We start from the raw sequence: 20978 nt of genomic DNA, 5'->3' as shown, positions 1-20978 counted from the left end.
TTCCAGTCAAGGGCATGTACCTTGGTTGCGGGCACATCCCCAGTAGGGGGTTGTGCAGGAGGCAGCTGATTGATGTTTCTCTCTCATCAATGTTTCTAACTCTCTATCCCTCTCACTTCCTCTCTGTAAGAAACCAATAAAATATATTTTTTTAAAAAGAAAGGATATATGCACCCCTATGTTCATAGCAGCACAATTTACAATAGCTAAGATTTGGAAACAGCCTGAGTGCTCATCAGCAGATGAGTGGATTAGAAAACTGGTACATCTACATAATGGAATACTACACTGCTATAAAAAAGAAGGAATTCTTACCCTTTGCAACAGCATGGATGGAACTGGAGAGCATTATGCTAAGTGAAATTATGCTCTCCAGTCAGAGAAAGATAAATATCACATGATCTCACTCATTTGTGGAATGTAATGAACAACATAAACTGATGAACAAAAAGAGAAGCAGAATCATAGAAGTGTAGAACAGACTGTCCAACCTATGAGGGAAGGCGGGGGGTGAGGGCTAAGAGATCAACCAAAGGACTTGTATGCAAACATATGAGCATAACCAATGGAAATAGAGGGGGGAGGCAGAGGTGAGGGCATGTGCTAAGGGGTGGGGGCGACCGGGGAGTGGTCAAGGGGGAAAAAAGGAAACTTATGTAATACTTAAAACAATAAAGAATTTAAATTAAAATAACAACAAAGAGCACTAATGCTTATATAAAATTCCTTAAAAATAATAAATTGAATCTCATTAAAATTTGTTTTTCTTTATAATTATGTGTAACACCCGTTATAATGAGATTACAATAATCCATAAATTTCCAGCTCTCATACCTTTTTAATAACTTTTGTCCTTTTCACTTATCACCATATTTCCTTTGAGAAAATGGAAAGTCAGTTGATTTCAGCTCAATATCTTAAATATTTTCAAATTAATTATTCATCTGTTGCTAAGTAAAAAAATAGATTTCTATTTATAGTTAAATTCAGAAACTGATTTACTCATTCTTTTTTAGTAATTCAATTTCATATTTCTCTCAGAATGAAACATCTATAATAATAAAAGGGTAATATGCTAATTAGATCAAATATCCTTCCGGGTGTCGTTCCAGAGCAAAGCAGCCTGGGTCTCGGGCACCTGCTGACAGCGGCCGGAGGGAACCAGCCCCGGTCCCGGGTGCTGAAGGGAAGCCGGTGCCAGAAGCCAGGGGAAGGAGGGCCTACTCTTGCATGAATTTTTGTGCATTGGGCCTCTAGTACATTAATATTCCCAAAGGACATATTCATGGGATTGAATCATGTGTGTGCATTGCAGTGTGTCTCATATGTAGTTTTGTTCAATTATAATAGTTTAGTTTATATAATTAACTAAACTCTGCCCAATATTTTTGCAAAAAAATTATTTCTGTGAGTGTTTTTTAATAGCATTCATAAAAACACAATGTGTGTTGGGGGGTAGTTTGTTGCTAAGGATATCTTAAAGAAAATCCACTAATTTTATTAGTAAATGTCTTCTTAAGAAAGCAATATTTTCCAATTCACTTTTTGTTTTTTCTTAAACCATAGGAAATCATGGCAATTCAGGGTTTCATTATTATGTTTCTCCTTGAAAATACCTAAGAGTGGTAAATTATTTTATATCATTACAGTTCTTTTGCCAGCATGTATGCAATTTATTGCCATTATGAAAATCTATATTATAAAAGGCCTGTGGCCCTAACACCATAAGACTGGCGCAGGTGGGCAGGGCCACGTGATTTTGCAAGCTGGGCTTCTAGTAGTTTCATAAAATATTGGTGATTTTGTTTACTTAAAATTTTTAAAAATCTATTTGTATTGATTTCAGAGAGGAAGAGAGAGAGAGAAACATTATTTATGGAAGAGAATCATTGACTGGCTGCCTCCTGCACGAGCCCGCAACCCGGACATGTGCCTTTGACCAGAATTGAACCCAGGACCCTTTAGTCCACAGGCCAATGCTCTATCCACTGAACCAAATCAGCCAGGACTGTTTACTTAAAATTTACCAAAAATGTCTTCATATTCATTTTGTTAAATATCATCTTAAGTTAATCTTACTCTAATTCTTCAAAATTTATTAATTCCTCTATTATTAACTCTCTTTTTATCGGAGCATTCTGGTCTTGGAAATATAGTTTATTTTGCTTCTCTGCTACAATTTGTTTTTTATTTAAATCAACTTAAAATGAGACAAGAGCGTACCTACAGACCAAATAGAAGGAACAATTCCATTCTGTCTTTCGGGATTGCATTGCAACCCACAACCTCACCGTCCCATTGCTGACATTACACACGTGTGGCTGCCAAAATTGTTAAAATGCGTCCCCCCCTCCCCCGAGAGATGTCACCACCTAACCCCCAAAGGCTCTGAGTATGATGAGATATGATTTCTGTGATTGTGTTATGCTTTGTGGCACAGTTGACTTTAAAATAGAGAGCTTGATCTGATCACAAGATCCCAGAAAGGCAAAGAGCTTTCTCCAGCTAATGGCAGAAGAGGAAGTCAGAGATCTGAAGTGTGAGGATGATTTGCTGCTGTGAGGATGGAAGGAGACACTTAAGAAGGAATGCAGATGACCTTCAGGAGATAAGAAGAAGGTAATGGGAACCTCACTGCTACAACTGCAAAGAACTGACTTCCGACAATAGCAGGAATCATGGGGAGACACCAAGCTTCAGGTGATAACAAAGCCAGCTGATACCCTTACCTTCAGCCTTGTGAGTCCCTGGGCAGAAAACCTAGCCACACCATCCTGGACTTCTTACTTACACAACTGCAAGTTTTAAAATGGGTTTTGTTGCCCCAGCACAGGATGGTTCAGTTGGTTGGAGCATTGTCCCTACACCAAAAAGTCCGATCCCCAGTTGGGACATGTAAGGAAGGCAACCAATAGCTCTCTCCTCTTTCTCTTCCTCTCTCTTTACAATCAATAAACCTATCCCCGAGTGAGGATTATAAAGGGAGAGGGGTGTTTTAAGCTGCTAAATTGTGGTAATTTGTCTAATAGCAATGGACAACTAATGCAACAGGGAGCAATGCTAGCATCCATGGAGAGAGTCACTGAACTTACATTATGATTTAGATCTTGAATAAAATTCTAAAGTTGTCTTAGGTTGATATCCAAACCACTAAGCCAACATGCACAATAATACAACTGTAAATTGCATTGGTCTTTTAAGTTCATTTTCCATAGCACAAATGTTATCATTACTGGAAAAAAAATCTTTGAACAAAATTTCCAGCATTATATTCTAACAACTAAACAATTTGCAGATAATGTGTCTGAAGGTTGAAGAAACACTGATTGAAGCTACTTTCTTATGAGGAAGATTGCATTTCTACCCCAGGTAGACCCATATTTGGCATCATTTTTTATAGTTTGATAATACTGCTTGTCAGCAGCAGTATACATTCTTGTTCTAAAATGCACTCCTATCATCTGAAATATTACTCATGATTACCCACATATGCCTGCCACACATCTGTTTTTAGCTTTTCCATCCATACTTCTAGATTCCACTCTAGCTTTTCAATGCATTGATTTCTTAAAATTTCATCAACCACAAATAACCACCCTGCTACCCCTCCGCCCATTTCCAAATGATTATATACACCTGAAGCTTTTCAACTCCACAGTGCTTCTCTGCTTGCCTGACATTTCTGTTAAGACTATTTTCAATAATCCCAACCTCTAAAAACAGTTTAATAAATAGATATGGATGTAAATGTCATATTAGAGTAGAATTGAAAGAAATTAACAACTGATCTAATATGGAAAATGAATAGAGGGAGAAATTTAAAATAACACCAAGAGTAGATGACTTGAAGGAAGATGAAGACAGTCATAACAACAAAAGGAAATACAAAAGAAGCAAATCTGAGAAGAAATGATAGTTGATTTTCAATACATTGAGATGTTTATTCAAATACTAAGATGAGAGATTTGTACCACAAGATTTAAAATGTAACCTTATTTTACAACTTTAGAATAAGTCCTAATCTCTTGTCCTGAATTTTGGACTTTTCAAGCCTTTATTTTTAAGTAAATCTGTATTTTTCCTTATGCCTTGAAACTTACTTCCATTTGTTCATAATAAACAATTCTTAATGTGAGCATAAGCTGACAATTTTATTTAAGAAATCATCTATTATGTTTCTCTTTGTAATTCAGGGAGTAACAATCTTCTTTAGGGAATATTCTTTCAAACATTATAGCTAGTTTGCTATTATGACCAAGCAAGGAAATTTCACTTCCAAGTATAACCACAAACCCAGCTACTTTCCTCTGTAAACTATTGTTCCAACATATTTCAGCCTGAAATTTTCCAGCTGTGCTCAAGGGCTTCTCACAACCACATGGAAACTATTTCTTGGGGCTTATTTTTAATTATAGCCTTTACTCTCCTTTGGTTCTTCAGATATTTCTACTCCCAAGGTTACGTGATGCTCCGGAGACATAACATTTGTGACACCAGCACTGTATGCTATTCTATAATAATGAATGTCATAGGGCAGATGGAAGCATAACCACAGAATTTGGTTTTGTTTTTGTAGTTTATTCAGAAAGATATCCATACTGCCATTAATGTGTGTGCTTTGAACTCATCAGATGTTATTTATCCAGTTAGATGCCTTTAAATATACCACACAACTAGGATCCCACAAACTGTCATGCTAAGCAAGATCCATACCCTAATGATAGAAGTGGTAACATACATTACACATCCTTCCAGCAGAAAAATGTAGTAAAGAACTCTGTAATATGTCTATCTTGAGAAGCAACCTCCTAAAGACTGATGCATCTTAGTGGCAAAAGGATTCAAACCAACTCTCAAGTGAAGTCTGTGCATGTCTCATAAATGCCCCAAAGTAAACCAAAGCCCAGTAATGTAGATATAAATGTTTTTAGTTCAGTCTGAAATAATCATGGTGGATATATAAATAATTCTGCCTCAAGTGATTAGAATCTCAAAATTCTGGTTAATTGCCTGGCCAGCATGGTTCAGTGGTTGAGCATCAACATTTGAACCAGGAGGTCATGGTTCAATTCTTTGTCAGGGCATATACCCGGGCTTTGGGCTCAATTCCCAGTGGAGGGCATGCAGGAGGCAGTCAATGATTCTCTTATTATTGATGTTCCTATCTCTTTCTCCCTCTCCCTTTCTGAAGTCAATAAAAATATATTGTAAAAAAAATTCTGGTTAATTCTAAAGCAAATATGTGTGTTTCAAGAAGGGGTTAAAATATCCAAGATGTTTTTTATCCACTAGAACTATTCACCAGAACTCAGAGACAACTGTACTTCTTAGGGACTATTCCAGAATTGACCCAAGAAGATTAAACTGATTATTATGCTCCAGATCCCCTAATAAAGGGTCCTCTGGTGACTTTTGCCTTAATTGTTTAGAGTTTTTTAGTTTGAAGGAGTCCATACACTGTTGTCTGTATAATTTTTTTTTTAGTGAAGTCTATGAGAAAAGAGGTGGAATGAAAATAGTGTTTATTATTAAATATTAATCAATTTATATGTGTTACTTATGCAAGGCAGCAAATCATATATTATAAATTTCCTTTCTATAGATGATAAATCTGAGATTCAGAGACAAATAGACTTTCTAGTAAGGACTGGGTAAGATCTAAACCAAGATGTTTCATTCTGTTTTCATTTTCATTCCAGTTTCCATACTTCTTTGGCTATACCACAGGATCATCTCAATTGATCAAATTATTAATACACTATTTGTTTGAGAAAATACTATTGCCAGAGTTAAACAGCACAAATAACTATGTTATAAAACAATGATTCTCAAGGTAACGTTTCAGAATTAGCAGCAGCTGCATCACCTGGGAAATTGTTAACAATGAACAATCTTAGGCTCTGATCGAACCTAATGAATCAAAGTCTCAAAGACTGGATATTGGCAATCTGTGTTTTAGCAAGGCCTCCAATTGATTCTGATACACACTCAAGTCTGAGCTCCACAATAGCAATTCTCAACATTCGATGTGCATCATTATCACCTGTACAACTTTTTAAACTTCAATACCTTCCCTATACTTGCATCTGTGTAATTCTCATTTGCACAAAGATTTGGGTGACATTGCAATAAAATGTTTGCGATCAGTGAAATTCAATTATTGAACAAATAGCTATATTATTTTCATGTTTGGTCAGTCTAAGGATACATTATAGCAATGGTACTCAACTGAGAGCAATTTTTCACAACATATTTCACAATATTTTTACTACTGTGAGACTACGTTTTGATAAGTATTTCATCTTAGATTCTAATTAAATATATTTTGGGTGCTTTAAGGGCTGTAATTAGAACCATAGTATAACTCAATATATTTACATTGACAAGATCCATATATCTTGCCTTATAGATCTTTATAGACTTACCCTCTATCTGTCTAGAATATGTGTTCTAGATACTAGTAGATACGTCTAGAAGGTAAATACGTTAATAATAGAGGCCCGGTGCACAACATTCATGCACTGGGGGGAGTCCCTCAGCCTGGCCTGCGCCCTCTCGCAGTCCAGGACCCCTCAGGGGATGTCCACCGAGGGGTCCTTAGTGCTGCTGCAGAGGTGGGAGAGGCTCCTTAGCGCTGTCCTGAAGGCAGGAGAGGCTCTCGCCACCACCACTGCACTCTCCATCTGTGAGCCAGGCTTCTGGCTGAGCTGCGTTCCCCCTGTAGGAGCGCACTGACCACCAGGGGGCAGCTTCTGCTTTGAGCATCTGACCCCTGATGGTCATTGCACGTCATAACAACTGGTCGTTCTGCCATTTGGTTGATTTACATATTAGGGTTTTATTATATAGGATTAACATCATACATTTATTAAAAAATTAAATAGTTACAGGGATTAAAAATGGTGGCAGAGTAGGAGGATGTTGCATGGACATGCTCCCAGGAACAAACTGGAATTAAAATAAAATACGGAAAGGCTTCCTAAATAATCAATGGAAAACTCACAGGAGAGAACCCTAATACCCAACGACCAAAGATGGAGCCTGCATAGAGACTGGTAGGAGGGGCAGAGGTAAAAAAGGGCTGGCCAGGCAATCCACAGATGGCAACTGAAGTCCAGGAGAGATATCTCAGCTCTGCAGGGGGTGCCACTGAGAACTCTGGGATCTAATCCTGAAGCTGGGTTCCCCAGCAGAGAGCACCAAACTGAAGAGGGTATCCACATAACATCTAACTGTGAAAAGCAGTGGGGTGCTGTGTGCCAGGGAGTGGCAGCTGAAAGTTTGGGCACCCTCTTAAAGGGCCAATGCACAAAAATTCCCTGTGGAGCCACCCACCTTGTGCTCTGGCAGAGGGAGGGTGAAGTGAACTGGAGCTGTGAGAGCAGAACCCAGGAATGGGGACTCAGGGGATAGAGCTCAGAAGGCAGGTACCCCAAGTTGCCTGGGCTGAGTCATTCCCTCACATATCAGAGGACATTTTTCCCACATAGATATCTGCCTTGCCTTGGGGAAGACAGTCGACACACCTATTGGAAAACACCTTGCTCTGAGTTCACTTAAGAGATTAAAAGTAACAATGAGCCTCAGGCAGAAGCAACTGTTGAAAAAAACTCTTGCCATACCTGAGGATGATTGCCTGGGGACAATTCAAGTCAGAGTCCTATTAGTCTGTAGACAGAAGAGGTCTGTGGAGGCTTTGAGTCTTTGCCTGATCCAATTAGTCAAAAACAGCCTTTAACACTGTCCTGCACTAGAGATTGAGATGTGTAGAGGATCTACCTAAAACATAGTCACAAATCCAAAAAGACAACCAAAATGAGGAAACAAAGAAACAACCCCCAAATGAAAGAACTAGAGAATTCTCCAGAAGAAGAGATAAATGAGGCAGAGATAAGAAATTTATCTGAAACAGAATTTGGAGTAATGATGTTCAAATGCTCAACAGTATGAAAAAAGATATAGTAACTATGAAAAAAGAACAGTCTGGGATAAAGAATGACATAACACAAACAAAGAACATATGGGAAGGAATATATAGCAGATTAGAGGAAGCTGAGGATCAAATCAGTGAATTAGAAGACAGAGTTGAAAATATCACTCAATTAGAAAACCAAAAAGAAAAAAAAATTAAAAAACAGGAGGACAGCTTAAGGGAGCTGTGGGACAATATGAAATGTAACATTAGAATAGTAGGTGTATCCGAAGAAGCAGAAAGGAAGGAAGGGATAGAGAAGGTGTTTGAAGAAATAATGGTAGAAAACTTCCCTAACCTAGTAAAGGAAAAAGTCACACAAGTTCAGGAGGCACAGAGAGTCCCAAACAAGAAGAACCTAAACAAACTCACACCTAGATACATCAAAATTAAAATACCAAAAATTAAAGACAAAGAGAGAATCTTAAAGCAAGAGAAAACTGTTACCTACAAAGGAGTTCCCATAAGGCTGACTTTGATTTCTCATTAGAAACTCTACAGGCCAGAAGGGAATGGCATGAAGTGCTCAAGGTAATGGAAAGCAAGGATTTGGACCAACATTACTATATCCAGCAAGGCTATCATTCGAAATAGATGGTCAAATAAAGAGCTTCCCAGACAAAAAAAGGCTAAAGGAGGTCATCACCACCAAGCCAGCATTACAAGAAATACTAAAGGATTGCTGCAAGGGATTGCTAAGAAGAAACAGAGAGAGAAACCTAGCCATACAGAATTAAAATGGCTATAAATAAGTAACTCTCAATAATAACCCTAAATGTAAATGGATTAAATGCTCAAATCAAAAGGTGGAGGGTAGCTGAATGGATACAAAAACATGACCCAACTATATGCTGTCTACAAGAGACACACCTCAAAACAAAAGACTCACATAATTTGAGAGTGAAGGGATAGAAAAAAATTTCCATGCAAATAGAAAAGAAAAAAAAGCTGGAGTAGCAATACTCATATCTGACAAAATAGATGTTAAATGCATCATGCTAAGTGAAATAAGCCAGTCAGAGAAAGATAAGTATCATATGATCTCACTCATTTGTGGAATATAGTGAACAGCATAAACTAATGAACAAAAATATAGCCAAAGGGGGGAAAATATTCTAGAATATAAAAGAAGTAATCCTGTTATTAGCAGATTTTTAATATTTCCTATAACTTTTTTGATATCATACTATGTTAGTACAGTTTTGGTAATTATTATACTTAAAATCTTTTTATTCTTGAAATATTAATGTTTATTGCATGTAATATTATTATATGTAAGAACATTTTTCTTGAGCAATTGGTGTTTATTGAATGTAACATTATCATATTTAAAATCTCTTTTCTTGAGATATTAATGTTTATTGCATATAACATTATTATATTTAAAATCTTTTTTCTTGAAATAAAAAAACAAAAAAGAAAGAAGATAAGAAAGTAAGTAGTTACAAACATTTAATTTTACAAATGTAAATTTTGAAAAGGACTTCTGCTTCTGCCCATGAATAACTTCTATCTTTCAGATTTTACCTCCTGCCAAAAACAAATAGGAAACTAGAAAGAATATGATACAACTCTTTTGAGACAATAGACAGAGGAACCAATGTGAGGCCTATGTCTATATTAGCTTTCTGCCTCAGGCAGTTTCCAGGTGCAGCATAGTGAGGGGAACACAAATAGAGTGAGAAAACAAAGGTGATGTTTAGGGATGCTACTAACGCTAGAATTTAGGAGGCAGAGGATAAAACAAGAGAAGGGGCTTCAGAAATCTTCATAGGGGTTTCTTAAAGTCTTTCAATAAAGAATAACATGAGCATGTATAAGGTGAAATGCTACAGAACTAGGGGGAAAAAAACCCTTAAGGGAAAGAACAATTCCTGGATACCCCATCAGACAAAAATTTTTGACAGCTCCTACAAGGCTGAGTATTATCTATTCAGTTCCCAGCAGCCTGGGTGCAACAACCTTATTAAATATGCAGGGTGCTATGCACTGAATGGTGTGCCAGAGTATTCATGCTGAAGCCTCAATTCCCATTGTGACCGTATAGGCCCTATATACTATAGGGATTTTAAGGAGATACTTACTTATAAGGGTGGGACCCCAATCTTATAAGATGGGTGTCCTCATATATAAGAAGAGGAAAAGACCAGAAAGTACACAGAAAGACATCAGCTCATGCACAGAGAGAGGAGCATGTGAAGACACAATAAGAAGGTGTCCAGCTGCAAGCCAGAAAGAAAGAGAGGTCTCACCAGAAAGCAACCTTATTCAGCATCTTTTTGTTTTGTTTTGTTAATCCTCACCCAAGGATATTTTTCCATTGATTTCTAGAGAGAGTGGAAGAGAGAGGGAAAGACAGAGAAAAACATCTATGTGGGAGAAACATCGATTGCCTCCTGCACAAGCTCTGACCAGGGCCTGGGCTGGGGAGGAGCCTGCAACCGAGGTACGTGCCCTTAACCGGAATCGAACCCGGAACCCTTTGGTCCGCAGGCCGACACTCAATCCACTGAGCCAAATCGACTAGGGTGCGATCAGCATCTTGATCTTGGACTTCTAGGCTCTAGAACTGTGACAAAACCAATGTTATTTAAGTCATCCTGTCTGTAGTATCCTGTTATGGCAGCCCAAGCAGATTACTACACAAGGAGCCTATGGAGTATCCAGAAAACACTACCCTCTATCCTCTATATCAGGAATGAACTAGTCCTAGAGAATGTCTACATGTATCCACCCAAAAATGGCTTAAACGCAAGCCTTGGAAAAAAAAAAAAAAGCAAGCCTTGAATAAACTATACTTATTTGAAGTAATGTTCCTGCCTGTCAGAACAAAATACTGTCAGAGCAAAATATAGAACTTATTAAAGGATACAACAAAATCTAGATTCAACAATGAGAAATTTATAATGTGTAGCATACAATAAAAAATTCCTAAATGTTCCAAGAAGAAGGGAAATATAAACCTTACCCTAGAAAAAAAATTGATCAATATAAACTGTTCAAGGAATGACCGAGATAATGGAATTTGTGAACAAGGACTTTAAACCAGCTACAATAAATATTGTAAATATGCTCAAAATTTAAAACATAAATATAATGAAGAAATAACTGGAAGATATAAAAACAATAAAATGAGATGTCCAGAAATGAAAAATACATTATCTTGTCATGAAAATTTCACTGGACACAGTTGTCAGCAAATTAAACACTTCGTGGGGGAGGAAGCAGAGAAGAGAAGTAAACTGAAAGACAGAAATAAAAACTGTTCAAAATAAAGCAGGGAGAAAATAAAATTTAGAACAATGAACAGAGTCTCACTGTCCTGTGGGAAACTATCAAGCAGCTTAACCTACATATTACTGGAATCTTGGGAGGGGGGGTGATATAGGAGTGAAAAATAGATATGAATTGGCCAAAACATTTCCAAATTTGATAAAAATAAAAACCCAGAGACTCAGAAAGCTTAACAAATCCCAAGCATGATTAAAGAATAACCTACACTGAGGACATCATAATTAAATAGCTGAGAACAAGTGACACAGAAAGGAAGGAAAAACACACTAAGTACAGAGAACAAAGATAAGAATGACTTCAGACTTCTGCTTGTCAAAAAAAAGAAAATGAAATTTTTCAAATGCAGAAAGAATACAAAATATCAACCTAGCATTCTGTATCCAGAGTAAATAACTTTTAAATCTAAAAGTGAAATAAAGAACTTTTGAGAAAAAAGCTAAGAAAACTCATAATTAGCAGACCTGAATCGGGTGGGGGGGGGATGATAAAAGAAGTCCAATAGGCAGAAGAAAAATGATACCAGATGAAAATTCAAATTGACAGGAGGGCAAGAAGACCATCAAAAAATGGCATGTGAGTAAATACAAAATGCCTTCATCTCAAACCAATCAACTATCTTCAGGTGAGAACCAAAAAACAAACAAAATGTGTAGCCAATTCTGATGCATCTTTAGTCATTTCAGCACATAACAGTCACTTTCTAAGACACACTGTGTAGCTCAGTTGGTTGAAGTGTCTCATACACCAAAGTATTGCGGGTTTGAGTCCTGGTGGGGGCATGTACAGGGGGCAACCCAGGGATGCTTCTCTCTCACATCAATGTTTCTCTCTTTCTCCCTTCCTCTCTCTCTAAAATCAATAAAAACATACCCTCAGGTGAGAATTATTCTTTTTTTTAAAAAAAAAAAAAAGGTGTACTGTGGGAATTATAAGTGCTAGAATTCTCATAGTGCCAAAATAATAATTATTAATAATAATATATTGTTAATATAGTGACATAACAAATCATTTACTAGTAGTAGAAAGAAACTGGGTTTCCTGCCCAAAGATACTCAGCTCTTTACAAAGGATCTATATTCATCCAAATTATGTATTGAACACAAAGATGTTTTGGCCCCTGCTGACTTGGCAGATCATCTCCTGCCACTCTTACCCGACCCTCCTCAACAAGCTCCATCAAGCCTATTAACCTAGTAACATTGTTTCAGTTTGTTGATGTTACCAAACTCCCTCCCCCTCTCTAAATGCTGTTCCCTCTACCTGGGAACACTTTCTTCCTAGCGAATTTGTCACCTCACTTCTTCCTCTCTTCCCATAACATTTGATTGTATCCTTTATTTTGCCCTCATCACATTTGTCTCACAGCAATTATGTATTTGTAAATCTTTTTAATGTCACTCAGTTCCAGTAGATAGGGATCAAGTCTATTTTGTTTCTCTCTGCATATCTGGGAAGTGTGTCTGGCACAGAGTAGGCACTTCACGTTTGTGAAATGAAATAACAGCTACATTTGCACATGAAATCGTGAATGTTTTTTTTTACAAGGAATGCCATTTCATTCTTAAATGAAACCCACGAACTGTGGTGGTATTTGGTATTATTTTACATGCCCTCGTGGGGCTTTTAAGAACACTGTACAGTATATTGAAATTGGTTCATTTAGCATTACATAGATTCCCAGTCATGGTATGGAGAATCAGTTTAAAGCACCATATTACATGTGATTATTTAGGGGTACCAGATGCATAAAAAATCTAATGTTTTCTCTAGAAAAAATAGTGTGCCACACACCTTTATGAACTTACAGTAGAAAATGGAGGCACTAAGTTATGATAAGATATTATAAAATGGAAAGGAAAGCAGTGCTGCCAGTGGAAATCCATGTTCCCATTATGATTGGAATATGCATTCCTCCGCATGGCAATGTAAATCTGTGTCGCAACAGCTCCTCGCTGTGGCCAGATTCAGAATTGTTTACTACTCCGTGGGAACGCATGGTTTAAGGGTGATGCACCCAAGCATTTATTCAATAATAAATTGAAGATATTTGAATAGTTTCTTTTTTATTTTTTTATTGCTTAAAGTATTACAAAGGGTATTACATATGTCTCCTTTTTCCCCCCACCCTTCACAATCCCCTGGCTTCCCCTACCTTGAATAGTTTCTTGAAAATCAATCTTAGTCCATAATTTTATTAGTATCTCTTAATCAGCATGGCTTCTTTTTTAAAATATATTTTATTGATTTTTTACAGAGAGGAAGGGAGATGGATAGAGAGTTAGAAACATCGATCAGCTGCCTCCTGCACACTCCTCACTGGGGATGTGCCCGCAACCAAGGTACATGCCCTTGACCGGAATCAAACCTGGGAACCTTGAGTCCGCAGGGCGACGCTCTATCCGCTGAGCCAAACCGGTCAGAGCCAGCATGGCTTCTTATCATGCAGGCATGGTTTATTGTGGTTGTTTTACTAATGGTCCACCTCTCTCCCTTTCATCCTACTCAAATACGTTATTTAGAAAAATTAAAAAAATAAAGAGGGAAACTATACTATTTCCCTCTTTATTTTAACAATGACTTCCTTTATTAATCATTATTCTTTTCCCACAAAATTTATCTGGTATGCAATAATATGAGATGCTAATCTGAGTTAAGCTTAAATTTTATGGAGCTTTTTCAAAACTTTGTGCTATTAGATTAAATATCGAAGGTCTACTGTTTTCATATATACTCACTTCAAAGTGCCTTTGTGCACAAGCCCCTTTTTCTAGTGTTGAGTGAAGAGATTTCTCAAATGAAGGACAAAGGGAGAAAATCTAAATTTCCCAATCCTTGGTCAAACCTTTTGGACAACAGCATTTTGTTGTTGTTAAGTGAAGGCTCAAAGCATCTTGCACTTGGGAATTAGTTTGACCACTTTGTTTTAAAACATTAATCTATATTATATTTTTATTGGCTTGTTTGTTAGTGATTTTACCATATAACAGAAGGGAAACATTTTGTTAGCTAAAATCATTCATTCATTCTTGTTTCATTCCACAATGACAACTTTCTATTAGATTCTATAGGTGCACAGCAAAGATTTCCCCCAAGTATGTACCTCCCAGAGGGAAGGGAGAATGTTATCACCACCTTTTGTTTCCTCATCAGCTCTGAACATAGTTTGATGTCCATTGTGGAAATCTAATAATATTTAGAATGACTGTGATAAGCAAGTAATTTTTTAACCATTTTATCATGTGTTGATCCTTGCAATTGTAGAACTCTGAGTCATATAAGGTGTGTCAACAAGTCATGTGACTTTTAATTATTCCCCTAATTTATCTGGGACTTCCATTCCTCACGCATCAAATGATGCATGTTAATTTTCTCTAAGGCCTTTTCCAGATTTAAGATTCTATGATGATTCTGCATGAGAAAATAATGATGGGGGGAAAGGGAGGACACCTGTGATACTTTCAACAATAAAGATAAATTAAAAAAAAACAAATATAAATGTTTTAATCAAATGCCACATATTTAGAATTTACTAAGACTTTTTCAAATAAATACTTTAAGGAAAGAATCAACTGTGAATCTGTAACAATGTGAATTAGACAATACAAATGTTGTAGATAAAGGACTTGAACACATGGAATATCAAAATTATGTTATTATATCTGAGGGACTGGGTATGTTATGTGCTTAACAGTTGATTATTTGAGTTAAAAACAAAACGAAACACATAAACTAATTCCATTAATTCAATGGATGTAGCTAAAATAGGTAAATATAATAGGCATTATCACTAAAATCACTGGAGCAAAGTTATTTTTAAAAGCTTAGGGCTTTGAAAGATGACTCTGTCAATGGAAAAAAATGAAGCTACACTGTTTCACTACACTTCATTTGTCCTGTAACTATTTCTGGAAACTACTGTTTGGTAAATGCCCTGAAGATGAGAAAGTCACTAAAAGAATCATAAAATAGGAAAGGAAGTCAGAAACAATCAGTCAAAGAATTGGAAACGAATGTCCCAATTAATTAAAATAGCATAAATTTTTTATGTTTAAAAACTTAGTTATAATCAGAACTTAGAGTTTTTAAACAATGCATCACGTTTTTAGCTGTTCTTTTAAAACCACTCTCTCAATAGGCAACAATGACCTGTGAAACATTACATTTAGTTCTAGTTCCTTTGCTTCACTTCAGGATGATGCTGTGACCACTTAGTCCCTCTCTTAGCACTGCTTACGCAACTCTTTCTGGTTCTTCTCTATCATCCTAAAAAATATTCATTCCAGAGATCTATTTCCACGAATATTTTTTAATTCTTGCCTTTGGATGGAATCATAACTACAGTCATCTCTTGGTATCCAGTGGGGATTGGTTCCAGAATCCCTTGCAGACAACCAAAATCCTCAGATGCCCAAGTCCCTTAGTAGTATTTGCATCTAATCTATGCACATTTTCCCCTTTGCTTTAAATCATCTCAGGATTGCTTATAATACCTAATACAATGTTAGTGCTATATGAATAGTTGTATTGTTTAGGAAATAATGACAAAGCAAAAAAATCATGTTGAGTACAGATACAACCATCGTAGGCCTAAATACATAGTAGCCAATAACAACATAACTTTTTTTTTTCAAATATTTTTAATCTGTGGTTAATTTAATCTATATATGTCTGCTAGTATCACCATTGAGCAGGTACATGGTTCTCAACTGCTTTCTCAATATCTCTTTAGGGAATATATAAAACTCAAAGTGTATAAAACTGAATTTTCTTTTCAAAACTAGTATGTTTTTCTGATATTTCTGTTTCTATTAGTGCCACAACTACTCTGCCCTCTAGCCTCAAAAGCTTGAAGTTATCTATAAATCTTACATGCCATCCCCGCACCCTACCCACAGTCAGACTCTGACTTATCATTCTATTCTCAATACTATTCATCATCCCCATCTTTTCTTTCCCACTTCCAGTGCCAGCCTCCTAGCTACAGGTAACTCTCCATCATCTGTTGCCTGCAATATTGCATTAAGTATCTTAAGTATCTTCACATATCAGATTCATCATTTTTTTTCATTACAAGTCTTGATTAATTCTGTACCATTTTAGTATTTCAAAAGCACACATAAAATCTTATAATTCCCTGCTTATAAGCCCTGAATATCTCCCCATTTTATATGAATAAAACGGAAAACCCTATTATCAAAATGTTTCCTGAAGCATCCTAAATGGCATTCCTCTTGTTCTCTACCTGTCTCCATATTCAGGTGCGACCAGTCCTCCTAGTGTCAGGGCAGAAGCCCATGCTGTTGTCTTCCTCCCTGGCGCCCTTGTCACTTCCATCTCTGCCTTTCATCCTTTGGCTTCTTTGGACAAATTAACTGTTATGTACCTGATTCCCTCCAAAGTTGATCTCCATGCCCTCCCATAACTCTTATAGTCCTTAAAAAAAAAAACCCACATGTTTGTAATATCTCAAATATAAAAGAAGGCATAGGGAGAAATACAACTAACAAATAATTAAAAACATAGGATCTCAGCGTACCCTTCCCCAAAGGAATTTTCCTCACTCTCACAGAGGTAACCATGACTATAACTAATATTTTCATTTATGTGCATTCTTTATAATTTTGCTATATATGTATATAATCTAAATAATATATAATAGTTTTTTATTTTTCAAAATTTATTAAAGTGATGTCATACTGTATATCTTATCCTATGACTTAGGGAATGTATGGGGTAAAAGTTGTTTGCCCAACTTATAGTCTTGTTACATGTAAACCTAACTTATTTACTTTTAGTAATATAGGGTATTCCATCATCCTATATAATAAAAGAGAAACATACAAATTAACTATCCCTCTGCTATGCTCAAGCCATGACCACAAGCCAATCAGGAGCAAGTATGCAAATTAACCCAACTAAGATGGCCGTGGCCATGGAGCTGGAGAGAGCAGGAGGCTTGGGTTGTCCCCGGCAATGGAGGAAGCCAAGCTTCCTGCCTGCCCTGGCCGGCCCTTGGCTCCACTCAAGGCTACAAAGTTTCAATTATAGAAGATAAATAAATCCCAGAAAAAAGAAGAAAAAAGAAGGCTGGGACATTGGGTCGCGGGGGTGTGTGGCCAGCCTGAAAATGGCCATCTGCCCCTCACCCAGGCTGACCAGGCACCCCAGCGGGACTCCCCTACCCTGAAGGGGCTGTGGGCAGCCTAAAAACAGCCCTCAGCCCCTCACCCAGGCTGGCCAGGCACCCCAGCAGGCACCCCAGTGGGGACCCCCACCCTGAAGGGGGTGTGGCCCTGAAAATGGCCCTCAGCCCCTCACCCAGGCTGGCCAGGCACCCCAGCGGGACCCCCACCCTGATCCGGGACACCCTTCAGGACAAACCAGCCGGCCTCCACCCCTGCACCAGTCCTCTATTCTATATAATAAAAGGGTAATATGCAAATTGACCCTAACAGCAGAACGACTGGGAATGACTGGTCACTATGACACACAATGACCACCAGGGGGCAGACGCTCAATGCAGGAGATGCCCCCTGGTGGTCAGTGCGCTCCCACAGGAGGAGCTCTGCTCAGCCACAAGCCAGACTGTCAGCTACCAGCACAATAGTGGTGGCGGCGGGAGCCTCTCCCACCTCCTCAGCAGCTCTAAGGATGTCCAACTGCAGCTTAGGCCTGCTCCCCGCTGGCAAGTGGACATCTCCCAAGGGCTCTCCGGCTGCCAAAGGGATGTCTGACTGCCAGTTTAGGCCTGATCCCCCAGGGAGCGGGCCTAAGCGGGCAGATGGACATCCCCCGAGGGGTCCCAGACTGCGAGAGAGCACAGGCCGGGCTGAGGGGCCCCCCGAGTGCACAAATTTTTGTGCACCGGACCTCTAGTCATAATATAAATTGTTTCATCCAGTCTCTGTGTTTGTAGACATTTAAAGTGCTTTCACTGTTTTTTACTATGATAAGTAATGTTGCTAAAATCATTTCCTTGTATGTATAATCCAGAGGGTTTGTGTGGGGTTTTTTTGTTTATGTACCTAGAATTTAAATTACTGAGTTGTAAGATTTGTTCCAATATTCACTCCAAGCATTGTTCCTGATACTCCATATTCTCACCCAAACTTGGTATTTTCAGGACTTTTAAATTTTTGTTAATTTGAGAGATATACTTGTTACTTATTGTGGTTTTAATTTTCTCTCTCCAGATTATATATGAATTTCAACAAATTTGTTAGTCACTTGTCTTTCTTCTCTGAAAAATTACCTTTTCATCTACTTACCAATATTTCAATCAAATTGTCTTTTCTTATATATATTTTAAGAGATTTTTAAAATTCTGGATTCTACCCTTTATCATTCTTATACTTTCAAATATCTGCTCAACTTTGGTTTATCTTTGTAGTTTTTTATATTTTCAGTGGATGAACAGTGAAATACTATTATAAGTAATATTTATTCTCTAATTAGGTTTCACACAAATTAAATAACTTTATGTATATGCAGTCAATTTTATCATCTTTCCCCCTTGTGATTTGTGCTAGTAACTCTGATCTAAGAAATATTTTTTTGTCTTGTAGTCATGTGTTTCTCTTTATTTCTTCTAAGAAACCAAAAAATTTTGCTTTTTTTATTAGTTTGTCAAGCCATGTGAAATAATTTCTATAGGAGTTGGAGTGGTAATTTGTTGCTATACGGATCATCAGTGGTACTAATAACTTAAAAATTATTTTATCAAGTCTATCTTTTTCCTTTAACTGGTCATTTAATCCATTTATATTTATTATGGCTACTAATATATTTACACATTACTAACATTTTATTTTGTGCTTTCTAATTTTTCTGCTTTTGTCATAAATTTTAACCTCATTTTTTGTTAACTTCGTGTCCCCCCTTCATTTATTTTCTAGAGATTGCAGGTCCAATTTATTTTAGCGGTCACCCTTAAAATTGTAGTGTGAATAATCATATAAATTCTAGTTAATCAATATAATCAATATTTCTACTCTTCTCTGTAGTGGTTCAGTTGGTTGAGTGTCATCCCATGCACCGAAGGGTTGCTGGTTAGATTCCTGGTAAGGGCACGTGCTGGGTTGCAGTTGATCCTACAACCCAGCACGTGCCCTTACCAGAGAGCAACAAATAGGTGTTTCTCTCTTACATTAATGTCTCTCTTTCTCTCTCTCTCTCCCCCTTTCCTTCCCCATCTTCCTTTCCCTCTCCCTTCCTCTCTCTAAGCATGTTCTTGAGTGAGAATCTAAAAAAGAAAAAAAAAGAATTTTAATGTCTTGTTGTCCATATTTCCAGAAAAGAAACTCTATATAGTACTTGCTACTTCTTGTTTCACTTGTACCTTAAACTTCCTAATTGTGTGTTTATTTGATTATATAATATCCTATAGATTGTAAATTTCTTTAGAATACACATCCATCCTCCTCACTTTTTCTCCTTTAAACTAAAGAATATTGCATAAAGAAAATGACCAAAATACATTTGCTGTCCTGGAGAATATCAAACCTACCATGTGCCAAATTTGGGGTGAAATAAAAATAAAATGAATTAAGAGATTATGTTTCTGTCATTAAGATACTACTCACTACAGTTACCTAGAGTAAAATATGTAGGACAGCAGGATGGGAAGAAGGAAACATAGTTTGACAGAGGATAGAGAAATGTTGCAAGATACTAGGAAGAGGAACACATATTTTTACGAAGGATAGAGGAATGTTTCAAGGTAAGGGGAAAGAAAAAGGGGGGTACCACGTGGGTTTTGACCTTTGAAACTGATACTATGTAGCAGAGTGACCAATGAGGAAAGCATGGGGGTCCTAAATTAATGAAGGGTCCAATTAGAAAGGGTCACGTTCAGACAAAGAATTGTAGCATATATAAACCAAAGACAAAGGGACATGAGGCAGATTTTTTTTTTTTAATTTTCCCCATTAGAGAGAGAGAGAGAGGAGGGGTTTCTAGCAGCAGAATTTACAATAACTAAGGTCTGGAAACAGCCCAAGTGCCCATCAGTAGACGAATGGATAAAAAGCTGTGGTACCTTTATGCCATGGAATACTATGCAGCAGTAAAAAAGAAGAGTCTTTTACTCTTTGCAACAGCATGGAGGGACCTGGAGAGTATCATATTAAGTGCAATAAGTCAGTCAGAGAAAGACAAGTATCACATGATCTCACTCATATGTAGACTCTAAGTAACAAAATAAACTGACAAATAGGGTGGATCCAGAGGCATGGAAGCATGGAACAGAGTGCAGAATCTCAGAGGGAAGGTGGGAATGGGTGGGTGCCTGGGAGGTAATCAACCAAAGACCTTGTATGCATATATGTATAACCCATGGACACAGACAATAGGTGATGAAGGCCTGGGATAAGGGGTGGAGGTGGGCTGGAGAGGGTCAATGGGGGGAAAAAGGGAATATGTGTAATTCTTTCAACGGTAAAGTTGTTGTTTTTTAAGAGCAAAATATTTAATACAAAAAACAAAAAGAAGGCAATGTTTACACGGAGTTGAAAGTAGTGCAAGAGTGAATCATGTAGCAATAGTGAAGGCCAGGGGAGGGATGGTGGGGGCTGGGTGGAGGTGAGCAAAGTGGGGAGGAATGGGGAACATCTGAAATAGAATCAACAATAAAAAATAAAATAAATTAAAATTTTAAAAAGAAGAGATCAACCAAAGGGCTTGTATGCATTCATATAAACATAACCAATGGACA

Source organism: Myotis yumanensis, unplaced genomic scaffold (genome assembly GCF_028538775.1).
Source record: "Myotis yumanensis isolate MYYU_CA2020_CCGP unplaced genomic scaffold, mMyoYum1.0.hap1 SCAF_2, whole genome shotgun sequence".
Taxonomy (NCBI): domain Eukaryota; kingdom Metazoa; phylum Chordata; class Mammalia; order Chiroptera; family Vespertilionidae; genus Myotis; species Myotis yumanensis.
The sequence above is the reverse complement of the archived record's forward strand: the minus strand, read 5'-3'. Positions refer to the sequence as shown.